Genomic DNA, 14261 nt, shown 5'->3' with positions numbered 1-14261 from the left:
GTGATTTGCAGCTGCACGCGTGCTCTGCTCACACATGATTACAGGAGGATATTGAGAACACTCTGCATGCGCAGCTGCATAGAACAAGAGAGCAATGCCATGCTTGGTGGCGAAAAGTGTCAAGCCAGCTTTGACATTGGCACTTCACACATTGTCCTATCTGTAGATGAACCGGTGAAGAAGACAGTAGGGCTAACCTAACCTCAGGTTAGTTGGGAACCTTAGTGCCATCATTGGGGCCGTGTGTTTATTGTGCTGGAGTATAGAGAGAAGGGGATTATTGTGTTCGGTCTGGTCTATGAAGAGAGATGGGGATTATTGTTATTCACTTCAGTTTGGTTCAGTTAGAAATACCTGAACATTTTAGTGCTAATACTATTATTCCAGTACAGAACTAATTTGAGAATGACCAAATTTGTGGTCATACACTCTGCATTCTCAACATCAAGGTACTCCAATTCTAGGAGAACTAATTTGTGGCCATACAATTTTGGAGTTTCAGTTTCTCAGACTATATATGAATTTAGTTCAACAAGTGTGTCAGTCCATCACAAAACATCACCAGAAGAATATATACCTTGACGCTGCCACTAGTAATTCGATTTAATTTAATACATGGGATGTAGCCTTTCTCCTATGTTTTTCAGCTACGGAGAATAACAATTCTTCAAGCTCGGGAATTGAATTCAAAGAGGAAGGAGGAGGCCGGAGGGGGAGGGAGAGGTGGGGCAGTACCTGAGGAGGCGGAGGAGGCCGGAGGGGACAAGGAGGAGGTCGGAGCGGTGCGGCGGTGGCGCGGACGAGGAGGAGGGCGAGGACGAGGACGACGGGGCGGCGGCGTCGGGAGAGGAGAGGGGAAGGGGATCGAAGGCGACGTCGAGGGGCGAGGACGAGGTCGGGGCAGCGGCGTCGGGAGAGGAGAGGGGAAGGGGCAGCGGCGTCGGGGCGGAGACGAGGACGACGGGGCGGCGTCGAGGCGGTGGGGCAGCGGCGTCGGGAGAGGAGAGGGGAAGGGGATCGAGGGCGAGGGCGAGGGAGAGAGAAGGGATAGGTTTGGGCCGGGGATAGGTTTGGGCGAGGGCACAATACTAATGGCGCACCACCCCTCGGTGCGCCATAAGTACATCCATACTAATGGCGCACCTCACCCTGGTGCGCCATTAGTATTTTTTTTATTTCTGCTCGAGCCAACAGGTTATCTTCCACCTGACCTGATCCACACCAAGTTCCCTCTACTAGCTCGACTGGTCAGCAGCCAGTTCTCACACCAGGAGGTCTTGGGTTCGATTCCCAGGCTCCACAATTTTTTTTATGCATTTAAAATGATGTTTGATATTTATTTGTGTTTAAATATGTTCAAACTTGTTTAAATCATAACAGTAATATTTTTTTATAAGACAGTAATAATTTTTTAAAAAATATCATCAAACAGTAATGCCGGTGGAGCGGGGGAGGGTGCGCGGGGTGCGGGGGGCCGGTGGACCGGGGGGTGCTCGGCGGCGAGGGGGACCGGATCTGGCGAGGTGGGATAGCTAGCGATCGAGATGGAGGGGGATCGAGATCGAGTGTCCATGAAATTTAAAAATATTCATGATAGTTCAAAAAGTGCCCATGAAATACAATCGAGAAATGAAGGCTACGATTTAAATACAATCGATCTTAGCTAGCTATCTGTTCACAATCTTCTTGCCCTTCTTTTTCGCAAATGGAGTTCTTCTGTGGAACGGACGTCCTTTAGGTAGGGTGGTCCTGCTTCTTCTTGTGGTGTATGCTGCTACTTCATCATCGTCGTCATGTTCGATTCTCGGGTCGCCGTACTTGTCGAAGTCTTGCTCATTGGCTACTCCATCCATTCCGATGATCTTCCTTTTGCCTCTCCTCACGACAACACGACTGGGCTTTGACGGGTCGGTAATGAAGAAGCATTGGTCCACTTGGGAAGCCAGTACCCATGGCTCATTTTTCGCGGTGACGTTTGCGCCTGCGGTCTTGGATTTGGCTTCGGGTATAACCATGGTGGTGAAATACCGGTCTTCTTTTAGGACGCTCTTGGCCCATCTGACACGGAACATCGGGACCTTCTCTCCAGCGTAGCTCAGCTCCCAGATCTCCTCGATCCTTCCATAGTATCTGTCCTTGTCGTTACCGGTGTAGGATTCCATCGTTACCCCGGAGTTCTGATAACCATCGCTCTTCATGTCCTTGGCCTCGGTGTAGAATGTGTAGCCGTTGATATCGTACGCCTCATAGGTCATCAGGTTGTGCTCGGCGCCCTGTGACAAGGCGAATATGAGTTGTTCTTCCGCGGAAGAATCCTCATGTAAAGGGTACGACAGAAGCTTCTGCTTGAACCAACGCGTGAAACATGAGTTGTGCTCTTTGAGTATATCTCCGTCCGTCCTCTGTTGGCCTCGGTCATTGTACGTCTTCTTAATAAAGGTTTTGTGCTCTACCACCCAAGGATCGACCACGTCTATGTGTTGTAGCGCGACTAGGTTTGCTCTTTCAAAGTCGGCGAGTCGACCCTCGAAGTCGACATGCATTTCGCGGCGACCCTCACGGTGACCCCATCCAGCGAGCCTGCCGAGGTGCCTGTTGACGGGCAGACCAACGGGGTTCTCGATGCCTAGATAATTCGTGCAGTAGGAGATGCACTCTTCGGTCAGAAAGCCCCTGGCTATGCTTCCCTCTGGACGTGACATGTTGCGAACGTATCCTTTGATGACACCATTCATCCTTTCGAACGGCATCATGCTGTGCAGGAACGTCGGCCCGAGTTGGATGATATCGTCCACGATATGGACCAGCAGATGCACCATAACGTCGAAGAATGCGGGCGGGAAGTACATCTCAAGCTCGCATAGTATCACCACGATCTCTTCCTGTAGCCTTCTGAGTTGCCTCACGCCAACAGACTTCCGAGAGATGACGTCGAAAAAGTTGCATAGGCCAAATAGCGTTTCACGGACGTGCGCGTCCATGATCCCACGGATTGCAACTGGAAGTATCTGCGTCATCAGCACGTGACAGTCGTGAGACTTCATCCCGCTGAACTTCAGCTTCGCTAGGTCTAGGTATCTGCTTATCTTCCCCGCGTAACCGTAAGGAAGTTTTACTCCTACGAGGCAGGTGAAAAACTGCTCGATCTCCTCCTGACTTAGAGTGAAGCACGCGGGAGGGTAGTCATTTCCGGTCTTCTTGGCCTTTTTGCCTTTGCGACGACTTTCCGTGTCCTGCTTCGCCTCATCATCATCATCATCATCATCATCATCATCATATATAGCGTGAAGCTCCTGCCTGATGCCCATTGATTTCAAGTCTGCCCTTGCTTTCGGCCCATCTTTGGTCCTCTCTGGCATGTTGAGCAGGGTACCAAGCAGACTCTCGCACACGTTCTTCGTGATATGCATGACATCAAGGCTGTGAGGCACACGGTGGATCTTCCAGTACGGCAAGTCCCAGAAAACAGACCTCGTTTTCCATACCTTCAGCAGCGGCTCTGGCGCCTTTCGCTTCTTTCCCGGCTCTGGCGCCTTTTGCTTCTTTCCCGGCAGTGGGCAGTCTTTCCAATTTTTCAACAGCTCGTCTATTTCCTCGCCGCTCCTCGTACGCGGGCGTCCTCGGGGTTCGGTTTCACCATCGAATAGATCCTTGCGTTTTCTCCACGGGTCATCGTCGCGAAGCCACCTTCGATGTCCCATGAACACGGTTTTCGAAGACCCGGGATCTCTATCTAGCTGGCGATACGTTGTGTCATCCATGCACCTGACGCATCCAGAAAATCCGTGGACCACCTGCCCCGCGAGATATCCGTAACCGAGATAGTCGTGCACCGTCGTGAGCAGCGCGGCTCTCATAGGGAAATATTCTTTCTCTGCGGCGTCCCACGTATTGGCTGGCGTTTTCCACAGCGTGTCAAGCTCCTCTTTCAGCAGCCCCAGATACAGATTGATGTCGTTCCCTGGTTGTTTCGGTCCTTCAATTAGCATACTCATGTGAATGTACTTCCTCTTCATGCACAACCAGGGGGGAAGGTTGTACATCCACACAAACACAGGCCAGGTGCTATGTGTGCTTCTCTGGCTGCCAAACGGATTGACTCCATCGGTGCTCGCGCCCAGCACGATGTTCCTTGGATCGTTCCCAAATTCTAGGTCTTCGAAGTTCAACGCTTGCCACTGGCTCGCATCCTTAGGGTGACTCAGCATCTTGTCTTTTTTATCTATCTCCGGATCATTTGCGTCATCTTCTCGCTTCTTCTCCTCCCTATCCGCGTGCCAACGCAGGAGCTTTGCTACCTTAGGGTCTGCGAAATACCGCTGCAGACGAGGAGTGATCGGAAAGTACCACACCACTTTTCGAGGAGCTTTCTTCCTCTTCTTGTATCGAGTGACGCCGCACACCGGACATATGGTAGACTCCGCGTGCTCGTCCCGATAAATGATGCAATTGTTCATGCACACATGGTATTTCACGTGCGGTAAATCCAGAGGACACACGATTTTCTTCGCCTCCTCCAAACTGGTCGGGCACTTGTTCCCCTTGGGAAGACGTTCGTGCCAGAATGACATGTTCTCGTCGAAGCATGCGTCGGTCATTTTGTGTTTTACCTTCATCTCCAGAGCCATGAGCGTTACTTTCAGGCGGGTATCCTCGGGCCTGCATCCTTCATACAATGGAGTAACCGCGTCTAACTCAAGTTGATCCATCTTGGCTTTCTCTCGGGCGGCAGCTCTTGCGTTATCCGTCTGCTTGAGAAGCAGCTCTTGAATATGAGGGTCCTGCACCCAGCCCATCGATGGTCCAGCGTCGTCTGCTCCGCCGGCATCATCATCTTCATGATCATGCCCGTCGTCTGCTCCGGCATCTTCCTCATCATCATGTCCTGCATCTTCTACATGATGACTGTGTACAGCATCACCGTCGTGATCATCTCCTGGGGATTCTTCGTCTTCTCGCCCGCCCGAGCCGCGGTGGTTGTCTTGCTGCCCTTCCTCATTTCTTGCCCGGCCCCCATGGACGACTTCGTAGTCATCTTCATCACCTTGCCACCGATAGCCATCCATGAAACCACGCAAGAGCAGGTGGTCCCGCACCTGCCAGGATTCCGGGTCCGCAATAAGGCTCTTCAGCTTGCATCTTCGACACGGACATCTTATCTCCGTCTCGTTCTTTTGAAGCATCTCGGCCTTCGCGGACCTCAAAAACCTATTCACGATGCCTTCGGTCATCATGCGGACCATGGTCGCCTGCGGGGTAGAGCAAAACGATATTTTAGAACCAAGAAAAAATTTGGCATGACTTTCCCTAAAAATAGGACCAAAAAGAATGCTTAATGCCAAAATTCTTGCCGAAACGGAAATGAATCAACATTCCGGCAAAATATTGGCAACTATCGCATTTCAAATACCGGTACACCTCCAAACACAAACACATATGCAACACCACAAACATATGCAACACCACGAACATACATAGATCTAGCTAGGCCATAAAAAGTGCATGTGCACATTGTTGTAGGGAGAACAACATAAATATAGCTTCCCCCCTTACTTACCTATCAAAACAAGGTAATTTAACCACTTAAATTGAATGAATCTATGGTGGAAATGAGGTGAAAAAGAGGAGGCACCCGAGACAAGGAGGAGGTGGAGAGAATGAAGTGGGAAGAAAGTGAGTGTGGGTAGGAGAGGCTGTCCAAAATATCTTGTTGCTGCCCACTTACTAATGGCGCACCAACTCTAGATGCGCCATTAGTAATCCAGGTTACTAATGGCGCACCTTCTGGTGGTGCGCCATTAGTATGTTTGGACAGGCGCACTAGTTAAAAAAAACTTTTTATACTAATGGCGCACCCTGGGCCAGGTGCACCATTACTAGTTACAACTAGTAATGGCGCACTGTGTCTGGATGCGCCATTAGTATGTTTGGACAGGCGCACTAGTTAAAAAAAACTTTTTATACTAATGGCGCACCCTGGGCCAGGTGCGCGCACTGTGTCTGGATGCGCCATTAGTATGTTTGGACAGGCGCACTAGTTTAATTTTTTTTGATACTAATGGCGCATCCTGGGACAGGTGCGCCATTACTAGTTACAACTAGTAATGGCGCACTGCGTCTGGATGCGCCATTCGTATGTTTGGACATGCGCACTAGTTAATTTTTTTGATACTAATGGCGCACCCTGCGCCTGGTGCGCCATTAGTAGTTTCAACTCTAATGGCGTATCAGAAGGTGGTGCGCCATTAGTATATACTAATGGCGCACCGCTTGTCTGGTGCGCCATTAGTGTCAATCCCATCTATAGCCCTTTTTCTAGTAGTGTATAGCCATCTAATATATCGATCTTTATGTATCGACCATTTCGAGACTCCTCGTCATGTCTGTGATCACATCCGGGACTCTGAACAACCTTTGGTACATCAAAACACATAAACTCATAATATCGGTCATCACAGAACGTTAAGCGTGCGGACCCTACGGGTTTGAGAACTATGTAGACATGACCGAGACTTATCTCCGGTCAATAACCAATAGCGGAACCTGGATGCTCATATTGGTTCCTACATATTCTACGAAGATCTTTATCGGTCAAACCGCATAACAACATACGTTGTTCCCTTTGTCATCGGTATGTTACTTGCCCGAGATTCGATCATCGGTATCTCAATACCTAGTTCAATCTCGTTACCGGCAAGTCTCTTTACTTTTTTCGTAATAGATCATCCCGCAACTAACTCATTAGTCACATTGCTTGCAAGGCTTATAGTGATGTGCATTACCGAGAGGGCCCAGAGATACCTCTCCGACAATCGGAGTGACAAATCCCAATCTCGATCTATGCCAACTCAACAAACACCATTGGAGACACCTGTAGAGCATCTTTATAATCACCCAGTTACGTTGTGACGTTTGATAGCACACAAAGTGTTCCTCCGGTATTCGGGAGTTGCATAATCTCATAGTCATAGGAACATGTATAAGTCATGAAGAAAGCAATAGCAACATACTAAACGATCAAGTTCTAAGCTAACGGAATGGGTCAAGTCAATCACATCATTCTCTAATGATGTGATCCCGTTAATCAAATGACAACTCATGTCTATGGCTAGGAAACTTAACCATCTTTGATTCAATGAGCTAGTCAAGTAGAGGCATACTAGTGACACTTGATACGTCTCCAATGTATCTATAATTTATGAAGTATTCATGCTATTATATTACCTATTTTGGATGTTTATGGGCTTTATTAAACACTTTTATATTATTTTTGGGACTAACCTATTGACCCAGAGCCCAGTGCCAGTTCCTGTTTTTTCCCTTGTTTCAGTGTTTCGAAGAAAAGGAATATCAAACGGAGTCGAAACGGAATGAAACCTTCTGGAGAAGTTATTTTTGGAAAGAAAGCAACCCGAGGGACTTGGAGTCCACGTCAAGAAAGCAACGAGGAAGGCACGAGGCAGGGGGGCGTGCCCACCCCCCTGGGCGCGCCCTCCACCCTCGTGGGCCCATCGTGGCTCCCCTGACGTATTTCTTCCGCCTATATATATCCATATACCCTAAAACGATTGGGGAACAGAATAGATCGGGAGTTCCGCCGCCGCAAGCCTCTGTAGCCACCAAAAACCAATCGGGACCCTGTTCCGACACCCTGCCGGAGGGGGAATCCCTCACCGGTGGCCGTCTTCATCATCCCGGCGCTCTCCATGACGAGGAGGGAGTAGTTCACCCTCGGGGCTGAGGGTATGTACCAGTAGCTATGTGTTTGGTCTCTCTCTCTCTCGTGTTCTTGATTTGGCACGATCTTGATGTATCACGAGCTTTGCTATTATAGTTGGATCTTATGTTGCTTCTCCCCCTCTACTCTCTTGTAATGGATTGAGTTTTCCCTTTGAAGTAATCTTATCGGATTGAGTCTTTAATGATTTGAGAACTCTTGATGTATGTCTTGCCGTGCGTATCTGTGGTGACAATGGGATATCACGTGATTCACTTGATGTATGTTTTGGTGATCAACTTGTGGGTTCCGCCCATGAACCTATGCATAGGGGTTGGCACACGTTTTCGTCTTGATTCTTCGGTAGAAACTTTGGGGCACTCTTTGAGGTTCTATGTGTTGGTTGAATAGATGAATCTGAGATTGTGTGATGCATATCATATAATCATACCCACAGATACTTGAGGTGACATTGGAGTATCTAGGTGACATTAGGGTTTTGGTTGATTTGTGTCTTAAGGTGTTATTCTAGTACGAACTCTAGGGCTGTTTGTGACACTTATAGGAATAGCCCAACGGATTGATTGGAAAGAATAACTTTGAGGTGGTTTCGTACCCTACCATAATCTCTTCGTTTGTTCTTCGCTATTAATGACTTTGGAGTGACTCTTTGTTGCATGTTGAGGGATAGTTATATGATCCAATTATGTTATTATTGTTGAGAGAACTTGCACTAGTGAAAGTATAAACCCTAGGCCTTGTTTCAACGCATTGCAACACCGTTTGTGCTCACTTTTATTACTTGTTACCTTGCTGTTTTTATATTTTCAGATTACAAAAACCTATATCTACCATCCATATTGCACTTGTATCACCATCTCTTCGCTGAACTAGTGCACCTATACAATTTACCATTGTATTGGGTGTGTTGGGGACACAAGAGACTCTTTGTTATTTGGTTGCATGGTTGTTTGAGAGAGACCATCTTCATCCTACACCTCCCACGGATTGATAAACCTTAGGTCATCCACTTGAGGGAAATTTGCTACTGTCCTACAAACCTCTGCACTTGGAGGCCCAACAATGTCTACAAGAAGAAGGTTGCGTAGTAGACATTAACACTCTGTTTGTCTATGTATTCACACATGTACTAAGTTTCCGGTTAATACAATTCTAGCATGAATAATAAACATTTATCATGATATAAGAAAATATAAATAACAACTTTATTATTGCCTCTAGGGCATGTTTCCTTCAGCGACTGCATATGCCCATCATCAAAAGTGAGCTCCTCGAGCTGATCTAGGGCGGGAGATCGGAATCAGTCGTCAAGCTTGTCTCGGTCCTTGCCATTGGAACAGAACTTGCCCATTCTAAGGCCTCTGGTTGGGCCAAGGTGATTGCCGAGGATCTTGGAGAACGCATCCAAGCTTTTGCGATAGCCATGGCAGAGCTCGTGGGTGCCGATGAGGTCGAGAGGGCTGGACTTCCATAGGGGGCGCCACCGCCGGGAAAGGACGGTTGTCCGTGCCCCATATTTGATTGGGAGGAGGGAGTTGATGACTGTCAACATATCATCGGGGAGGCTCCTGATGAAGTCTAGGCCTGCTGGAGTCGCTTGCGGTTCTAGCTCGTCCCGCCTCGGCTTGTTGGCGGCCCCGTTCTCCACCTCTGGAGTCTCCTTGTCAGCAGCGCTTTTTGATAGAAATGGGAGTACAGGGAATATTTAGTTAAAACATGGCAATAGGAAAGTATATTGGTAACTAGAAGCCATTAGGTAGGAATATAGTAAGAAAAGGGAATAACAGTTGGTTGCTTAAATACTACACAATTCATTTGATATTGCTGGGTAAGTCAACATGCAGATAGTTGAAAAGAAAACTTACTTCGAACAAAGTTTGGACAGATGATATCGTCGGGGAAGTTACCATATATCTCATGACCAGGCCATTTTATGTGCAGTGCAATTCCAGTGCCAGCTTGCAGTTCATAAAACTTAGCAATTTCTCTCGAAATGCCAGTGCCAAAATACGGGTCACCACTTTCATCAAGTCTTACAGTAGCAACGATTGTAAGCCCATGGTTTGTGTGCAGTATGACATCCCTGCAGTCTTGATTTATGTAAAGGGAAAGATTGTGCACTACAGATTCTGTTGCATAGAAAGGGACGCGCTGCAGGAAATGGTAGGATTGTTAAAGAAAATATGGTAACATGCAAATATGGGCCCAAATTGAAAGAACTGTACAGCAGTCGAAATCGAAGGACAAAAATTAATAATTAAACAGATAGGGTAAACATGATGTCATGGAAATATGAGAGTAACCGAAAGAACAATACATCATTAATTTGCCTAATATAGAAAGAAGAGGGGAAAAAAATCCCCTTTGACGTATATGGTGCATGTGGCACCTTTTATCCAAATGTAGTAATATTTAGAATATGTCCAGGAAAGTAGGCCATGCCAGCCGATTTAGGGTGAGGTTGAACATACCGCGCGCATCCTCAAGTCATCCGGTACGGTGAGATGGAATGTCTGGTGGAGGCCGCAAGGTCCTGATGTGTTCGCGCACTGTACACTCTATGAACGAAAGAAAACCCTCAAATCAGCTCGAATAAAAATGAATTCACGGTGATTTTGGCCGGATGATTAAAGGAGGCAGATGAACTGGGATAAGAGATGAGATAATATCTAATTAAACTAGTTACCTTGTTGTCCATGAGAAAGAACCCTCAGTACGGCATATTCCCCAACCGAGCGGAGCTGAGTTGACCGCGAGCAGCGTCGAGAAAGTCGATGGCGATAGGTGGCGGCAAGCGGAAGTGGCGAAATGCGGTGGGCTTTGCCGGCAGCCTGGAGGCGGCGGCAGGTGTCGATCTAAGTGTTTACTGCTGTGATAGCTGGTGCCAGGCATAGACGCGGAGGAGCTTGTGCAGGTGTAAATGGGGACCGGAGGGGGGTGGTGGGCGGGCTGAGGGTTTTTGTGATGTGGGGATGGTGAGGGTTTTCTTTATTCTTTTTTGAATTGGGTGGTGAGGGTTTTCTGTCCCACAAATAATTTTGGAGGCTACGGTTTGCTAGGGCCAACCGTGTGTGATTGACGAAACAGGCAAAATTAAAGTCATTGCACACGGTTCCAATTTTGGGAACCATGTGTGATTGGCGTACTACCTCCGTCCTGGTTTATTGGTCCCCTTTGTAATTTTTACCAAATTTTGACCAAATATTCAACTAAGAAATGTTTATGCATGTCACCAAAAATTATATCATTGAACACTATGCTCAAATACCCATCCAACGATATAATTTTTGCTGACCTGCACTAACATTTTGTCAGATAAACCTTTGGTCAAAATTTAACACAAATTACAAAGGAGACCAATAAACCAAGACGGAGGTAGATTCCATCAACCGAACTGATTGCATCCATATCCCACGGTTAGACATAAGTAAACATAGATTAAACATACTCAGACATAAATAATAAGCATACACGTACACAAGCATAGTTCAACCATAAGTGTATAGTTCAACCGTCATTAAGCATATACTCAAGCGTACATAGTTCGATCCCACATCTCATCTCACATGTCGGCACGATCCTGAAGCTTCTCCAGGTACTCGGCGTACGCGTCGTGCGCCACCCTGCGAGAATATTTCCGCTTGAAGGAGCCAACAGCCCGTCCTCTTGCATGCGCCAGAACACTTAGATATGCGTCATGAAGCTTGTGGTTGCAAAATGGGCATCGATAGCCGTCGTTCCAGGTCCTAATACGCTTGTTATGCATTACCACATAAAGCGCCCTCTGGATTTGCCTCTTGTACCTCCTCTGGCCATCTTCATCCTCGCTGTCCACATCGTCAGACAACACCTATACAAATAGTAAAACAAATTTGGCATCAAATCAATGATTACATGCCGTGATGTGGGATTAGGAATTTATGGCTATTTATTTATACATATCCAGAGATTATGGTTCGATTTTTAAGCACAGTCGTCTATGTACAGACCAATATTAAAGAAAATAATGGCACAAACATATGTAGGTCATTCAAAATCAATTGTCAAGTCCTGGCTAGGAATTATTAGCACGGATACTAACCCTAGTCGGATTACTAGCAGAAATCATTTGCATAGATGAAACAACTAATCACTTATCACTTGTACCATTCAAACAATCAATACACTACACGGATCTAACAAAACTTACTCAGATTTCATGGATTGGGAGAACAGAACCATAGGGTTTCTATTCCAAAAAGGGGGAGGCAGGAGTAACCAGAGAAACCCTATGATCTATTTGACACATAAATGGGTATAGATGACTAACCAGCTGTCCGTCGTCATCGGAGTCGTCGTCGGAGTGGTCGTCGGAGTCGTCACCGGGGTCGTCACCAGAGTCGATGTGGAACTCCGTCTCCGGCTGTGGAAGCTCGACGCCGTCAACGACGTCAGGGTGCAGCAATAACTCGCCGGCGGTGACAGCAACCTTTGTCTCCATCTCCACGCCGTGCTCCATTGCTTTAGCAGCCCCAGCATCGCCACTCCCTCCGATGGGGCGCTTCGGCGGCATCCTCATACACTGACGACTTTGAGGACTGAGAGCGTCGTCAAGGATGCAAGCGGAGAGAGAAAGAGAGGATCGTGTGTGTGGCGAGGATGGGGGGTGCGGCCGCTCGGGCGCACCACTAATATGGAGTTGTGGGGGTTGTGGGAGAGAGGCGGGCGGCGGTCAAACCGATGGCTCGTGTGACGCCCCCGATTCAATCGTACACTAATCATGCACGCAAACATGTACGATCAAGATCAGGGACTCACGGGAAGATATCACAACACAACTCTAAAACATAAATAAGTCATACAAGCATCATAGTAAAGCCAGGGGCCTCGAGGGCTCGAATACAAGTGCTCGATCATAGACGAGTCAGCGGAAGCAACAATATCTGAGTACAGACATAAGTTAAACAAGTTTGCCTTAAGAAGGCTAGCACAAACTGGGATACAGATCGAAAGAGGCGCAGGCCTCCTGCCTGGGATCCTCCTAAACTACTCCTGGTCGTCGTCAGCGGGCTGCACGTAGTAGTAGGCACCTCCGGTGTAGTAGGAGTCGTTGTTGACGGTGGCGTCTGGCTCCTGGGCTCCAGCATCTGGTTGCGACAACCAGGTAGAAAGGAAAGGGGGAAAAGAGGGAGAAAAGCAACCGTGCGTACTCATCCAAAGTAATCACAAGCAAGAAGCTACACTACATATGCATGGGTATATGTGTAAAGGGCCATATCGGTGGACTGAACTGCAGAATGCCAGAATAAGAGGGGGATAGCTAATCCTGTCGAAGACTACGCTTCTGGCCACCTCCATCTTGCAGCATGTAGGAGAGAGTAGATGGTAAGTTCACCAAGTAGCATCGTATAGCATAATCCTACCCGGCGATCCCCTCCTCGTCGCCCTGTTAGAGAGCGATCACCGGGTTATATCTGGCACTTTGAAGGGTGTGTTTTATTAAGTATCCGGTTCTAGTTGTCATAAGGTCAAGGTACAACTCCGGGTCATCCTTTTACCGAGGGACACGGCTATTCGAATAGATAAACTTCCCTGCAGGGGTGCACCACATAACCCAACACGCTCGATCCCATTTGGCCGGACACACTTTTCTGGGCCATGCCCGGCCGTGGAAGATCAACACGTCGCAGCCCTACCTAGGCACAACAGAGAGGTCAGCACGCCGGTATAAATCCTATGCGTGCAGGGGTCTGGGCCCATCGCCAATTGCACATCTGCACGTTGCGTACGCGGCCGGAAGCAGACCTAGCCCCCTTAATACAAGCGCGAGCTTACGGTCCAATGCGGCGCGCGCCGCTCAGTCGCTGACGTCACGAAGGCTTCGGCTGATACCACGACGTCGAGTGCCCATAACTTTCCCACGTAGTTGGTTAGTGCGTATAGACCAAATGGCCAGACTCGGATCAAATACCAAGAACTCGTAAAGCGTGTTATTTTTAAGTATCCGCGGACGCCGACCAGGGCCAGGCCCACCTCTCACCTAGGTAGTCTCAACCTGACCTGTCGCTCCGCCACAAAGATCCACACAGAGGGCTGTCGAGACAAAGGTCCTTTCAGCCCCCAATCCGTGAATCACTCGCGGGTGCTCCACGAGCCGACCCGACTTTAGTCACCACATGTATCATGTATAAAGTATATAGTATATACCCGTGATCACCTCCCGAGTGATCACGACCCGATAGTATAGCACAGCAGACGGACAAGAATGTAGGGCCACTGATGGAAAACTAGCATCCTATACTAAGCATGTAGGATTGCAGGTAAAGGTAACAACAGTAGTGGCAAAGACAGGCTATGCAGCAGAATAGGATTAACGGAAAGCAGTAACATGCTACACTACTCTAATGCAAGAGTGTAGAGAAGAATAGGCGATATCTGGTGATCAAGGGGGGGGGGGCTTGCTTGGTTGCCCTGGCAAGAAGGAGGGGTCGTCAACACCGTAGTCGATCGGGGTACCAGCAGCAGCGTCAGTCTCGTAGTCTAC

Source organism: Triticum aestivum, chromosome 5D, assembly GCF_018294505.1.
Source record: "Triticum aestivum cultivar Chinese Spring chromosome 5D, IWGSC CS RefSeq v2.1, whole genome shotgun sequence".
Classification (NCBI taxonomy): Eukaryota; Viridiplantae; Streptophyta; class Magnoliopsida; order Poales; family Poaceae; genus Triticum; species Triticum aestivum.
Note: the sequence above shows the minus strand (reverse complement) of the source record.